Source organism: Equus asinus, chromosome X (genome assembly GCF_041296235.1).
Source record: "Equus asinus isolate D_3611 breed Donkey chromosome X, EquAss-T2T_v2, whole genome shotgun sequence".
In the NCBI taxonomy this organism is placed as follows: Eukaryota; Metazoa; Chordata; class Mammalia; order Perissodactyla; family Equidae; genus Equus; species Equus asinus.
The window spans coordinates 123616867-123632441 of record NC_091820.1 but is presented as its reverse complement, the minus strand read 5'-3'; the positions used below and the strand labels follow the sequence as shown (position 1 = coordinate 123632441).

At 50.3% G+C, this 15575-nt stretch overlaps 1 long non-coding RNA gene across 1 annotated transcript; it reads right to left on the bottom strand.

Annotated features, from left to right (window-relative positions):
- Window positions 1-218: 218 nt before the first annotated feature.
- On the bottom strand, window positions 219-15267 carry LOC139042702 (uncharacterized). Its single transcript, XR_011499750.1, has 4 exons — window positions 7723-15267; window positions 3786-3945; window positions 2922-3061; window positions 219-2708 (listed from the first exon to the last, which is right to left on the bottom strand). It is a non-coding gene; the product is annotated as an uncharacterized lncRNA (long non-coding RNA).
- Between the last annotated feature and the right edge of the window lie 308 nt (window positions 15268-15575).

Below are 15575 nucleotides of genomic sequence, written 5' to 3'. Positions count from 1 at the left end.
TATCCAGGCTCATCTGCGCACATCCATGAGGATCTAAATGTCCACGGCCTCATCTACTGTTCATGGACAGGGCCCAGTGACTCTCCTCTTCCTACCAATGTGCAGAGTGTACTCAGCGGAAGAGTGCCGACAGCTCACATGGAAACGCTTGGCTAAAGCTCCAGCCCAACTCCCATCCAGAAATTCAGCATCCCTAATGACTCCTAAGATGCCATCGCCCTGCATGGTGGACGACATTCTGTTCAGCACCTTCATGTCAGAGCACGCAAGCCTGACCGCGGCCCATGGCCAATTTCTCCCCAGGGACCCAGAATTTCCCACACCCCACGTTCGGCCATTGCCGGCATGCGCTTTTTGAGGGACTTGAAAAAGGCAATTGAGTCATGTGATGGTGGAAGGAAGAAGTGTCTGCGTGGTCTGTGGAAATATAACAGCAGCAAGAGCAGCTCGCTTTCATCATTCTCTCCACGGGGACACAGCTCGTCAACAATACGAAAGAGTGACTGGGCACCTCAACCAAGAGCGATTATTCCCCAGAGACAACAGCAGTTCTCTCTCAGAAGACTCCCTCATGTTAATGTTCTACACAACAACGTAGGAGGGCAAAGAGCCAATGTTCCTCGAGCCATTATTCACAGGCTAAGTCAGTGCACAGAATCAGGCAGAAACAGCAAAGCATTCCTCAGCAGCAAAGTCCAAAATACTCCTATTGCACAAGTCAGCAACAGTCCCCATCATCAAAATTTCATCTTGGCCAGAGGGCCGTATGTTCTCATGTCACACTCAACCATCTGCATTGTTATCTATTATCCTCCAGCCATGCTGATCCCTGGTAGTGCCAGGGATGGGCAAGCGGGCAGGAGGCACTCTGGAACATACAAAGGCCAACACGCCTTTGACACTGAGGGAGCATATCCTCCTCTCTGCTTTGTCCTCCTGCTCTGAGAGCAGCTCTACAGAGGACACTCTGTCCAGCCCCCTTCCCAGCTCTAGGCTTCAAGCACCGGAAGCAAGGAGTTAGTCCTTCCATCTTTCCTGATCACAGAACCCCCTTCCCCACGTGAGCCTCCAACCTCCATCATTCTTCTCCTCAAGAGAACAGACAATCAGAAGTGGCTGGAGAACCAGTCATGAAATCTCTTTAGTTCAAGAAGTGTTCCCCCATGTAAACTGCTTCAGCCACAATGGAAAACAGTATGCAAGTTCCTCAAGAAGTAAAAGGAGAGCCACCCCATGATCCGGCAATCCCACCCCTGGGTGTACAGCCAACGGAAACGAAATCACTGTCTCAAAGCCGTGTCTGCACCCCGGTGTTCAATGGCGCGCTCTTCACGACAGCCGACACACGGAACAGGCTCAGTGTCCATCAACAGATCAGTGGGTAAAGAAAATGTGGTACATACATACAATGGAATATTATTCCGCCATAGCCATTTTGCACAGAACAGGGAACCAGTAGAACAAGGAATACACTCCATTTCAGGAGCCTACCCTTAAGGGGTCCAATATAATCCCTTCTCTTTCCAACCCCCACAGCAACAAGAGGAATGAAAAAATACATACGCCAAACGCGACTTTGACATGGAATGCTTCACACCAAAAGCTACAGCACATTAACATTCCCAGGAGTGAGCAGACATTCATGAGTACATGTCTCACTGGGTGAGTGACATGGCTCGCCTCAGAACGAACTCCTGGGAGAGAACCCGATCCCACCTTACAGTCTGAGGAGGGTCAGCTTCTCTTTCCCCGAGAGTCTTGATTTTGAGAATGTCATCAATTAGAGTCACTCTTTTGGAATCCTCAAAGCCGTCACTTGTTTTTAAGTGCCAATACTCAGCAGATTGACCCTGAAACCATTCATCTAGGTCTTTCGCACCCCTCCCGCCGTGAAGTGACCTCAAATGAATGTCCTGGGCAGTGGGCCCTAGTGTATGTGGAAGGGGAAGAAGGCATCGCAGTTACGGTTAAGTTTCACAAGTTGAGTTTTTGACTAGCAACCAGGCCAGTGATGGTCACCGTCATGTCACTTGGTGAAGGAACATGGGCTTGAGCACAGGTATTTCTAAGTATCTCAGGTCTCAGGTTTTCACTGGGCAGACAACATAATGACCCCTATCTTCTGCAAATCTTATGTGATCCAACCAATCAGAAGGATCAATAATGACTTTGAAGTGTCAGTGGGCTGCATAAAGGCAACATACTTTAGTCTCTACTCACAAAGAAATGTGGATTGTTTTCACCCTTGGTGAGTGAACTTCAGCTTCTGTGATGCGACCTTCTGGATGAAACCTGTGCCAATAAAGCAATAGAGGAACCGGGAACCAGAGCCATCCATGAGACTAAAGGGCAGAAGCGTCTTGGAACGCACCTTACCTAGTGCAGATTTGTATCAAGAACTCCCTCCCAATTACCCAAACTCTTCACTTAAGTTTCAACAAATTAACCACCCCCCAGAAAACAAGTGACTTTATACAGACAGGGAACAGAGGAGATCTTGGTGGCACTGCCAGTGAACAAGAAGCCTCCAGCCTGAACTTGGTGCTGAGCCACGTCAGCTTTGACGAAAGGTGTCCACGTTGGCCAGAAAGACTGCAGCTCAGAGAAGGCAAAGTCCGAATTGCCCGGCTTTCCCCTGGCATCACAGGAGAAGTAGAGAAGTTGGTTTCTAGAGAGATTGAAGCAATCGCTGAGGAAATTTGCTGGTCCTGTGAAAGGAAACAAAACATTTCGTTGAAATGATGGCAAAGGTCTCAAGAACTGAAGTGGAAGCGGGGGCTCACAGGGAGGGAGAGGACCTCAACCAAGCCACAAGGGTCTGCTCTAATCTATGGATTCTGGAAGTGCTCAGCTACTTCCTTCAGGACCCGCTGCATGCCGAGCACTTACAAGGATCATCACACTTGATTCTCACAACATACCTGATAGCAAGGTGTGCTCCCCGTCTCCATCTGTGGAAACTCAAGCTCAAATATGAGAGCTAGAGAGGGCCAAGGGTCTTTCTCACTCAGATACCAGAACTCTATTGTCCACGAAACACAACGTCTGGTCTCAGCAACATCTGCTAGGCAACAAAGTGGCCAACAATGTACGGAGGGGTAAGCGCGTGAACAAGTACGGACCTATTCATTACTTCAATTGCTAGACTATGCCTGCAGGGCCACTGCTATATAAATGCTCACCTACCCACAACCGGGGTAGACTGGCAGATTGCCATTGTCTGGCACCCACGTGGTGGACGGGTCTCACCTTCTCCCCCGTTTCCCACTTAGACCCGGTCTTAAATTACATCCAAATCCACGATCTCACACCCGAGATAAAAAGCACATGAGCAATCTCCCACAATCTTTGGATTCCTGAAGGTTGTGTTTGACCGTCCCATCTAGTCCATCCTGCTTCTGCCTGGGCTGGCAAAGGTTTTCCAAAGGATAAGACAGATCAAAACCTTGACGTGAAAATGTCAACATCGGTTCTTTTTGAAATCTGACAGTCTAATAAAGTCAAGGTGGCTGTAACAGTGGCACCCACAGGAAACAGAGGAACACCAATAGGGACTGGAAAAAGATGCCACTGACTAGTCAAGAATTGGTGGTAGACCTAGCATCTCAGCCATGGGGTTCATAAGCAGTGCCCAGGGAGTGCCCCCGACGTTCCCGGAAATTCCCCTCTTAGACACTCAGGGAAGGGATTTCCACACCATCTGAAATAGCGCTACAGCTAACAGGAGATCAGTGCTACCCTCCTCCCAACACCTGTGGCCTCCGATCACACGAGATGGCACTTACTTGTCTGCCTGCTCTTGACTGTTGGTTCCAGTTCCACTCTCTTCTCCGTACAGGCCCACAGGATGACCTGGACTGGACTTTGCCATCACAGGTCCTGAAGGGGATGGTGATGGTAGAAATCTGCAAGGAGACTTGACTTTGGGTGGACAGCCCAGCACAACTGCAGGAAAAACAGTTTACTTGCCAACTCATATAAGTCAAGAGGCTCAGGCGAACTTGTTCTTTCCCTTTTCCTGAGAAATTTCTGAAAATGGTCGGTGAGGCCAGAGGACCCACTCACGCACCTTGTGTGAGGTAGGCCAAAAGAGTGAAAGACACTGTGAGACAGGCGCTCCATGAGTCAAACCACAAGATAAGGCCACTGCTTTAGAGGCCTCATTGCCCCTTCAAGTGAACCAGGGTTCATCCCGCTTTACTCAAACACGGATGGGATTCACTCAACATTATGTTGACAGGTGTGACCAGTGACTTGCTAGAAGCCGGGGGTGGGGGGGGTGGGCGGGGGGGAGGGGTCTCCCAACTCCATTTTTTCTCTTCAGTAATAAGGGAACTGACTCACACATAAAAGGATGGGAACAAACCTTTGGAATGTGTGCCTGCTCTCACTGTGTTCCCAATTACTGACACTTACATGCCACGCAAGATTACGGGTAACAATTCATTCACATGGGTTCTGTCTTCTACTTAATAGACCATGAGATGCACATTAGACAACTGGGTCGTTATATTGGTCTCAGTAATTGGTAAAAGATTAAGTTCAAAGACTGCTAAAACTAGGCATGAGCTAACTGAATTCAGAACAATTTCATGAAGAATTTCATATAGTACATAACGTTACTACCATCCGATATCGAACATAGGTCTTTGAGGACAAAACAACAGAAAAAACTGGACATCTGGAAATACACAGATTGGGGAATTTGCTCTTAATTTGCAATACGTCCTACTGTACTATGGGCAATGGGCACGGATTAAAAGCACCTTCATTCCACACGTAGGTATTGATCCAGGTCTGGGGCTCTGCCTGAAAAGGCAGGACTCACCGGCGAGGTGAGTGAGTGTCCCAATTCCGGAAATTGGTATTCCTGCCAGTACCAACCGCGCAGATAAAGGAAGACCAGCAATACAACCAGTAAAGCAAATACCAGCAATACATCTGTCCCATTTCTAAATGTGATCAAGGTGGATTTAGAGAACACCAATGCCCCACCAATATTCAAGTCATTAAATCATCTCTACATGAGCTAACATACATAATTCAAGTCAGTATCAAGAATCAACCTGCAAGAAGGCTCATAAGCCAACTCAACCATCACCATTACGTAGAGGAAGTAGTTGTTTTCCTTGACAATTCTGAGGTTACTGCCAGGCAATAGTGTCCTCAGGATTTTGAGGAAAACAACAATGTTCCTTTAATTTAATTCTCCCCTTGAATACACAGTGGATGTCGCAGGATGGAGGCATGAGGATAAACACACGGGCACTGTCGATTTCTTAACGCGACATTGTAGCACTTTGAGCCACTAAGGCACAGTCAGCACTTGTGTGCAAAGAGGCAAGGACAGCACCCTTTGACGTGGGGGTGGGGCAATGGCACTCGCAGTCTGGCCCAGGACCTCAAACAGATGGGACAGCAGTGGTCCTGGGGCAGACCGGTCAGGACATGAATTGGCCTATCCTGCTTTTCTGGACACAGAAACTACACAAAACGTTTCTTCTCTGCGACAACACGAGGGAAGGAGGAACCAGGCCAACATTTAAAGAAATGACAACGGAATAAATGCACAATTATTGCCCTCCAGTAATAGACAAAAGCATGCCCGATGACCTGCAAGGGCCATTCCCTCTTAACAGCACTCATTCTGGAGGTGAATTTCCACCTCTGTAAGTGGAAAATGCCCCACGATTTTAGCAGGAAACGCATGAAAAGACTCAGGACAGAACCCAATCGAATAACGCGACACGCAACACACAATGATTGCTGGAAATGAAGTCCCCGAAGAACCCAAATGACTTCCAGTGTTGACCAGTGAGGCGCACTTCCGGGAATTCAGTGTCGTAAAACAGCACCGCTCAGCCAGATCGACAACGTGTGAATTTTTAACATTGAAAACAAACCTTTCTTAATTTTTATTAGAGCTATGAAATAAGAAACCTAAAGGCTAAAATTTCAAAACTTTAATGGTATGAAAAACCCTTAACAGTAAATAAAATGCAAGATTAGGTTAGCGGACCGCTTGAAGCCGCTAAGTGTCGTAAAGCAAAACGCACAGACACAATTAGGACCATCGTGTCCTCATTTGTCAGTCGAAGGTGACATGAAAAACTTTAACACGAAGCTTACGAAAAGGATCAGGACGTTCCTTTAACAGAATAAAATGACCCCAAACGCCATTGTTCCGTAAAACACAATCCCACCCCGGGCCAGGGACGCACGTCAACATACGGTTAAGAGCATTCGCTGTCGTAAAACAACAAGGACTCAGCCAACTGAAAGTTCGGCCCTGTACGTGGAGAGGACCTCAGAACGTTGAGTTTTTAAGAAAAGTTAGGAAGACGGAGAAACACCAGAATAGAACAATATAAATCAGGTCAAACACGCAATTCTATTATAAACTTACGACACTCTATCAGAGGGTACATTCCAGCTCTGTAAATTAAAATTTCCCCGAAACCGTTTAAAGGACGTTTATGGGGGAGGGCCAGGACCTCCTCATTAAACGCATGAGGAAGGGCATGCAAAATTCAGTGCCCAGCAGGGTCCAGTCCTGGCTGACAAGAGTGGCTAAGGGGCCTTCACACAGACTGGAACACTTCTGGTGCTCAGCCGCACAAATCACTTCCCAAAGGGCACACGGAAGAGACTATCGTTTGAAGAATGCTTAGGAAACCCAGCTGAAATCCACATGAAACACATGCAAATGGCCGCAAAATCACGAGGAAGACAAAAACACCCCGCGCTACGGACGGACGAGATTACAGAATGAAACCAGCAATAGAAGCCCCGGGGCCGTGATGCCCCTCAGGGACTCGAAGCAACAAGGGCTCGCCCATCACACCGCTGGGTTTCACACTGGAAAAGCGTAGGGAACACTACACTTTGCATGCAAACACACTGACAGCGTCTGGGCCACTCTCCACTCAGCGCGATGACATTAGGTCCAGAAGGGCTTTGCAGAAATACGTAAAACAGCGTGCAGTGCTGACTGAAGGGGACTCGCGGGGTCAGGGAACAAGCCAAGCCCGAGCTGAGCAGGCCGGCTGTTCACTCTTTCCCCCGACGTTATCAGGGTGTCGTTCTTTTTCAGCCGCACGGGAAGAAGAGCATCCCGAAATGGGAGCAACCAATGAAAGGAAACGCGCACTCACGCTGGGCAGGGAAACCCAAGTCTGCGCTCACAGGCGGCCATGGGCCACCAGCTGTCACCCTCGCACACACGCTCCCTGAGCGCGTCACCTCCCTCTGTCCGAGTCGAAAATCACCGAGATCCCGACCCTGACGAAAGGGCTCACGGAAACGGACAGGACCCAGATTTCCACAAAGACCCGGGGCCAGCCTCCAGCCCGCGACACTGGACAACCAAAGGCCACACCCGCTCCCTGGCCGCCAACGGCCACGGCCCGTCCTGGACCCACGGCCACTCGGCCCTCCGCCCCAGCCCCTTCCTCCTCTCCAAGCTGCAGACACCTCCAGTCCTGAAGACCACCAACAGGGGGGTCAAGGCCCACATCGCCACGAGCAGACGAGCTGAGCCTTCCATCAGGTTGTGCCGCAAGCTCCACCGGGGGCCCGGACGCCGCTAAGGGGCCTTCTCTGCCGTCCACCCAGAAGCCCGCCCGGGGCACACTGCCTGTCAGAGGAGCTGAGCACACACCGTCCCCCCGCTTCCCTCCAATCACCCGACAGACAGCCAAGTAGGAAGTCAAGGGAACTTACACTTTGGGGACAGCAGGAGACGGAGCCGCCATGTTCCCCCATCCTGGAGGGAAACGGTCCACGGAAGCCGCGCTGCACAATCCACATTTTAAAGAGCCCGGTCAAGCGTTTCGCTTCCCTGGACAGCGTTCCTTTGGCCCCGCCTTCACACGTCGTCATTGGCGGGTCTGCGACGATTGACAGGGAGACTGGCCACTCGCTCCAGCTCCAAGAGCGCAAACCCCGCTCATGTCCCAAGGCTCTGCTTATTGACTGAAATCTTGGCTCTTCTTGTTCTTTCTTTCTTCTTCTATGTCCATCCCTCAACGCCTAGCTCTGCTTCGAGGCTTTTCACGTATCTTTTCCTTAGTTTCCCGTCTTCTCAGACTTTGGAAATCTTGATCACTCAGGCTCTTCAAGCCTAGCTCCGTGCCATCCTCTTCCAGGAAGCCTTCCATGCTTCACTCCTCCCATCCCCAGCGGTCGATGTGAATTTCCCTTTGCTCTTCGACATGGACATGAAGACACCTCCGAGCGGCGATTCAGGGGAATCCTGCCATCTCTGGGATCGCGGAGTACTTGCTGGGCACAGTGTGAAGGACCCCAAGTTGGCACTCGCAATCTTGGCAAGACGGTTACTGTTGCACACGTTTGGGAAGAGCAGGGAAAAACCAGCAACAGAGTGACTCATAGCAGCCTCCCAGGATTGGTCCCATCAGTGAATTCAAACAACTCCCAACCACCCCTTTCAGGATTTTCATATCCTTTCCTACCTTTCTACCTCTGGAACTCTTGCCCACTCGCCAAGGCCCAGGCATAAGGCACTACCTCTCTGAGTCCTCCTCTGGTTTCACGTTCCCACTCCCAACCCCAAGCAGAGTTCTTTCTTGTGTCGCTGTAGGATGAAAGTTAAGGGCACTTCATTTCTCTGCTGCCAGGTCACTAAGCTTCCTGATTATGAAGGTGAGAGTGGAAACCCCTTTCTTTTCAGGAGGCCATCTGCTGAGGAATTTTTGCAGCTGCTCTCAATTTGAGAGTTGGACGAAAAGAGGGGCGCGGCCCCGCTAGCACTGACTACCTTGAATGATCAACTCACCTGCACTCTCCCTTGGTTGGTGGACCACATAGCCACGGGATGAGGCTCGATGGACTGCACGCTCAGAGTGGACAGTGCCTCTGGGAAGGACACAATAACGCGAACCCTATCCTGCCCACAGAAAAAGTCATTTTCGGCGTGGTGGGGGTGGGGAGGCGGCGAAGGTGTGGGAACAGTGTCATGCCATAGTCCACGGTGTTGCCCTACCCACCACAGTGGTGGCTTTTCTATGTGACCTTGACTGGCCACGGGATGCTCAGATTAAACATGGCTTCTGCTTGTGTCTGGGAGGGTGTTGCGGGAGGAGGTTGGCATTTGAGGAGGTGGCCGCAGTAAGGAAGATTGCCCTCCCCAGGTGCGTGGGCATTATCCAATCCATTGAGGCCTGAATACAACAAAAGGTGGACGAAGGCAGACATGCCTCCTTTTTGCCCGCCTCACTGCTCGAGGTGGAACATCTCATCTCATCTTCTCCTGCCCTTGGCCTGGGATTGATCCCATCGGCTCCCCTGCTTCTCTGGCCTTCAGACCGGGACTAAACTATGCCGCCAGCTTTCCTGGGTTTCCCGCTGGCACACGAGAGACTCTGGGACTTCTCAGCCTCCACAGATGCGTGACCAAAATCCTCATAACAAGTCTCCTTTCCCATAACTTATCATACTCCTATTCTTGCTGTTCCTCTGCATATCTCTGACTAATATACCTTGAATTTCGCATCCGCTGCTGCTGTTAGAGAGGGCTTCCCAGTCCTCAAGTAGATCTCTGAAGAAAGGGCAAAATCCAAAAAGTTAACATGAGTTCCAAACTGTGGATGAGGAAAGGACACACCAGAAACAGACGGCCAGATATCTGGGCAGTGCTCAGAACACAGCCACTGGCCGCGATGGGGGTCTTATCCGCTAGAGTCAAGCTGGTCGTTTGTCAGCGCACAGAAAGCTGATAGCTGACCTCTTCCAGAGCTGGGATCGTGGGTCACACTCTGAGGAAGCTCCAGAGGGCAGGAGAGCTGTGGCAGGCTTTCTCAGCCATCACTGAAGCCATGTGGAGGGAAGAGAGGGGAAACTCCAGCTCCTGATGTGACTCCTGTCTCCAGGATCTGCCAGCTCTCTCAACACCTGGCACTAAGGCTTATCTCTGTGACTGGTTCTGTGGATGGACACATGCTGGGCTCTCTCAGTGCTTGCCACAGGATGGCCAATACCACACAGGTCCTGCTTCTCGGATCACCCATGCCCTCTTGATTTTTATGCCACCAATCTTTCCAGTCCCACTCACACTTCATCCCAGGCCAATGCCCTGGGCTCCTGCCTGTCTGGGAAGATTCGGCATTCGCTACTCACCGACTACTCATTTTGGCTACTGGATCTGTATGCGGGCTGCACCTTTGCTCCCTGGATTCATACACCAGCTCTTCCTCTCATCAGATGGGTAACGTGACATGATTATTGTGCCTCTATTTCTTCATGAGTTAAAGCAGTGAGCCAATAAGAACCGTCTCACTGGGCTGTTCTAAGATGCGTTGAGTTAATGCAAAGCCCTTTCTTGGTGCCTGGTACATACCAAGCTCTCACCTAACTATAGTTGTCATTTTGTTATCATCATCCTTCATGTTTCAAAGCAAACCTGCACTCTTACCTGCGCCATTCCCCCACTAAAGCAGCTCGTATGACTCTGCATTTTCTAATGACCACGGAAAGCACCTTCCAGGTTCCAGGTTCACATCTTCCAGGCACTTTCTAATTCTCCCATTGTTAGTTCCACATCTTTATCACTTTCATGTATGGCCATTTCTGCATGCTAATTGATAAATCTAATCGTCCTAAGTGTTTAGATATATATGCACACATATGTGTATACATATATCATCTCTCCTCTCCAAAGTTACCACAAATTTCTTCTATAGAATAAGATCAGATAGCTCTTTATGTAGCATGGTATGTAGGGGTATTCTGTAAGTACACATGTAGATAGTGAAATAGTGGTTTTCACTGGCAGATCTCCAGATATACTCCCGCTGGAGGAATTCACAAACTCCCTTGTCTGCTGACTGGTTTTGCCAGAAGACTCAATGTCAGTGGTGTTCTGATAGAGAAATTGGCAAACGGTTCTGGGAGATTTGGTTGCGTCCCTCGGGCCAGTCTGTCAGGAGACGAAGCACCAGGCTGAACCGTGTCCTGCCCCAGAGTTGACGTGCTACACAGGAGAGAGAGGAGGCTGTTTCAAGGTCCAGGGAGGAGCAGGTGCACGGGAGCAGGGGTCGGAAACAACATGGCCTCCTCAGGGTAGAATGCACATCGTGGTCTGATTGGAGAAGGGAGTTCAGGATGTAAGATGAGGGGAAAGGCAGTGCAGAGCACACAACCCTGGGTGGGATGTGGAAGGCTTCATTAAGAATTTAAGGCCTTGAGTAACAGATTCCATTTGCTTTAGAAATGTATCATTTGGGTGTCAGTGTGCAGAGTGGATCCAAACAGAGTCATCTGAAAAAGGGAGGCAATATAGTCATAAGGAGGCTGTTAGAGTCGAGGTGGGGGTGAAGGAGTGCTGGAGCTCCTCCAGGTGCCGTGAAGATTAAATGGAAACACGGGCCAACAGGGCGTGCGGTGAAGGTGCAGTGGCAGCCATGTGAAGGACGGGCAGTCAAGGAGTCAGGGGCTACTGCCAGTTTGATGGAGCTGCTGCCTGGATGGATGGCGGTCCCCCCAAGTGAGAAAAGGCACAGCGTATCAAGGGGGGTGGAGAGCCAAGGGGACAGCAGGAAGGCAGCAGAAAATGCCTCCTGTCACAAGTCAAGAAGTACTCATAAAAGCATATGATTGAGAAAAATGGAGGCAACCGCTCAAAAGACATGTGTAGTTTTGGCCTCTGGGATGGGGAACCGAGAGAGCAGAGGAGGGGCAGGAATTCACTGCTTTCACTACAAGCCCTTGTGTACTATTTGATCTTTTAAAAACTATCTATGCGTGTATTCCTTTGATCAAAATTAAAGCTTACGGAAAAGGAATTCGAATTAGAAGGAAATTGGGGGAGGGGACTTTAGGGAGTGGCACATGAGGCCAGATGGCTTCTGCCTTCCTATCTGTCTAATAGTGTATGTAGGTCCTAAAATGTTCCTGAGGTATCACGAGATATGATTTCCGTACTTTCTAAGCAAATCATAGACCATAAGGAAATGCTTTAAAAGTAAAAATGGCCAGTAATCTGCAGGTAGCCCAGATCTTCCTAACTCTAGGGAACTTTGCGTGAGCAATAAGGTGAAAACAAAACAAAGATTGTGATTAACTTTTCAAAACTGAAACACTCAACAAATACCCCATGGTGATCATCCAAGGGTCCCACATTTTAGTGTTGGTCATAACAGCAAGACAGCGGAAATAAACTAAATGTCCAACGCTAGGAGCTTGGCTGAAGAAAAAACGTACATTGATAGACTAGAACACTATGTAGCCATTAAAAATAAGGAGAAATAATTTACCCGGGTGGAATGACTTTAATAGATGTCAAGCCCCCTCACCACCAGCTCGAGCGATTGAACCAGAGACAGAGAGAGAGAGAGAGAGAGAGACTGAGTGCACACGTGCACTCACACACTCCACCTGGTTGTAGAGACATAGTGATACCTGGGAACGTGATTGCACTGTGACGAAAAGCCAGGCCGGGGCCTAAGCACTTTCTACACATCATTTCACGTGCTCCTCACAGCAACTCAGAGATGCGGACCGTTATCACCTCCGAGTTGCAGGAGAGGAGCCAGGCACAGAGAAGGATAGTGCCCGAGTGACGAAATACTGCAAACCATATCATCCTGCCCACTGATACCAGACATTCACTGTCATGATTCGTTTTCAGTCGTATCTTTATTACTTGAAGAGTGAGGCCGCCTTTGAAATTTTCGTGTAAAATTCCCTCTCTAAGTGGGCGCGACGGGGGCTGGAATTTGGGGAAAGCAGGGCTGGGCAGTCCATTTCTGCAACCTCAGTCGATCCTCCCAAGTTCTTGCTTGGCACACACTCACGGAGGCTCAGGCGGAGCTCAGAGGCACCTAGAGCGGACGTGAATTCTAACCAGAAGGAGAAGCAGGAACGAAACATCAAAGCATTCCTTATCACAGGGGCTCCAATAAAGCAAGCGGGACTCAATGGGGAGATGTCACTAATAAATACGACTTTCTCCTCAGCACACGCTGGGGTATACCCCTTAACAGAGCAAGATCAATCATGCATATTTCTCAACAGGTCCAGTTAAAAATTTTCACTTGCAAGGAGCACAGGCCGTTGGGTTTGTCTTTCACTTTTCAAATCCTTTCCCCCGATTCACGGCAGGGCTGTTTCTCCCGTCCCACAGCCAGAAGAAGGAGACAGGCAGCGAAAGTCCAGCATCCTCGGACTGATGGCCTGTTCTCCTCCGTGACCCACTCTCACGAGCTGAGTATCTCTGGCAACGTCTGCCGAAGGCTACGTTGGACAGTTACGGGCTGTCTCTGGAGCTCTGCTGACAGTCCCCGAGTGCAACAGGACGCGTCCTTTACCTCAGGCTTTCCTAAGATGTAGTTCTCTGAGAGCACCACGTGGGACAGAGCTCCTCTCTGACACCAGATCAACAGAATTCCTTTTCTACCTTTCTCTATCATTTCCCCCTTCCTTTCCTCCAGGTCCTCTCTCGATAGGACCAGACTTCCGACTCTACAGGCACAGAGGCAGCTTCCGGGCCCTGCACTTCCCTGTGGCTGGTCCACAGCCTGGGCTCTCTGATGTGACCCTTGACCCCTGCCCTGGACACAGTTCCCTCACTGCCTCCACTCTCAAACTGGTGCTCGCACCCTGATGACTACCGGCGTCCGCTTCCCACTCCAGCAACGCAGGCAGCCTCTGTCTAGAATCCTCGTCCCCAGGGTAGGGGTGGGAGTGCTCAGAGACCGGTATCCATTCTGTCTTCGAGACATGACTGACCACAAGTCCCCGGTTTGGGTAGTTTTACTGCAAACCTAAGAGCTGCCCTTCAAATCCTTCCTGAAAACTGCCTGGGAACCCGGAGGCCAAGTTCATAAGCCACATTTGGTTCAACCAAAGAATCTGAAGGATTCAGGGCAAGGTATTGAAGTCTGAAAAGGTGGAGGCTCCACGACAAGCCAGGATGTCAATACTCGGGGGCTTGACTGGATGCTGATGTCTGGCCCTCTGCTGTGTTTCTACCTCAACGACTCCTGTGGTCTGGGGTAGTGAAGCCTCATGATTTTCGGCAGGTCCCAAAGGAGGGGATGTTAGGTAGACAGAAAAATAATATAGACAATAATCACCGGCTGCTCTTTCATTTCCACACAGCCTTCTTCCATTCATACGATTCCAAAAATGCTCCCTCCTGCCATGACTTGATCACTCCACATAAAACCAAGAGGTAACCGGACAGAGACAGCATATACACACCTTCCACCGTCATACTCAGAGCTGAAGTCATGGGGCCTCTGTTTACAGTTAATCTTCTCCCAGTGATGTCTCCTCTTTCTCTTGCTCAGTCATCATCCCAGCGTAATGTGGATATGCTACAATTCCACGACCTAAATGTTGAATTCACCAGCACCACCGCTCCGTGCTATTTACATTACTAAAGTAGAGCTGAGAGAATTGAACTAAAGGACGTGCATAAGCAGGGAACAGAGGTAGAGAGTACAGTCCTCATTTCTGCACACAGCCCTGAGGTGGTCCTGTTAGCTATGACTTCTCCATCAACTCCACGGTCCTTTTGCCTTACCCTCTGGGGAGGCTCAGTCCTTCACTCCTGGGGTCTGAGTCCTTGGTGCTCCTTTCTGGGGTTGCAGTACTCTGTCGGGACCTACTCAGGACTGGAGGATAAGAAGCCACCTGAGGGGACCCCCTGAGTCTCATCCGTATTCCTCCTCGGCCTCATTCTATAGCGTAAACACCACAAGCACCTGTTTTGAGAGGCTCCAGCAGCTAAGAGCGGCTTCAAGTATAGTGGAACCAATATTTCCTCCCATACGGGATGGGTTTCTTCCTAGGGGACCAGAACCTCTAACCAGCAGAGAGCAGAGTTGCAGGGCGGGGAGGTCAAACTGTGGCAGATGAGTCAAGTGTGTGTCCGAGGGGAGATCCAATAGCTTCCATTTGTGTCTTCTGACCCTAATACCCTTTCTCCAGGGCACAGGCAGCCAGTGTGGGGGCAGGTATAGGAGACGGACACCTGTCTCCACCGGGAGACTTCTCGAGTCGAAGGCTGGCTGGAGCACCCTGTTCCAGCAGGGAGAGCAGGGACCACAGCGAGGAAGACTTAGGAAGAGAAGGATGGGGGTAAACTCCTACTCCCTGCCTGCTCCCTGCCTCCCTGGAATTCGGTCGCATCAAGGCATGCATGAGTAGACCGAGGTGAGGTGAAGGAAGGAGCACCCATGGTGCTCAGCCCAGGCCATGCCCTCACATGCCACCAGAGGCAGCCCTGTCTGCACATCCCAACAGAGGCAGACCTGCCCCTACGTCCCACCAGGGTAGACCTGCCCTCACATCCCAGCACAGGAGGCACGGCCCTCACATCCCACCCCAGGCAGCCCTGCCCTCACATCCCACCCCAGGCAGCCCTGCCCTCACATCCCACCCCAGGCAGCCCTGCCCTCACATCCCACCATTGGCAGCCCTGGCTCTTCTTGGCCCACAGGGGCTCTTCTCCTCTGTCGTGTGGGCTCACCAGCAGTGCCATATCCCACTCATGGTCTGCCACCAGCATCTACTCACATACACTTTCTAGGAGCTACTCTGTCATTCCAATG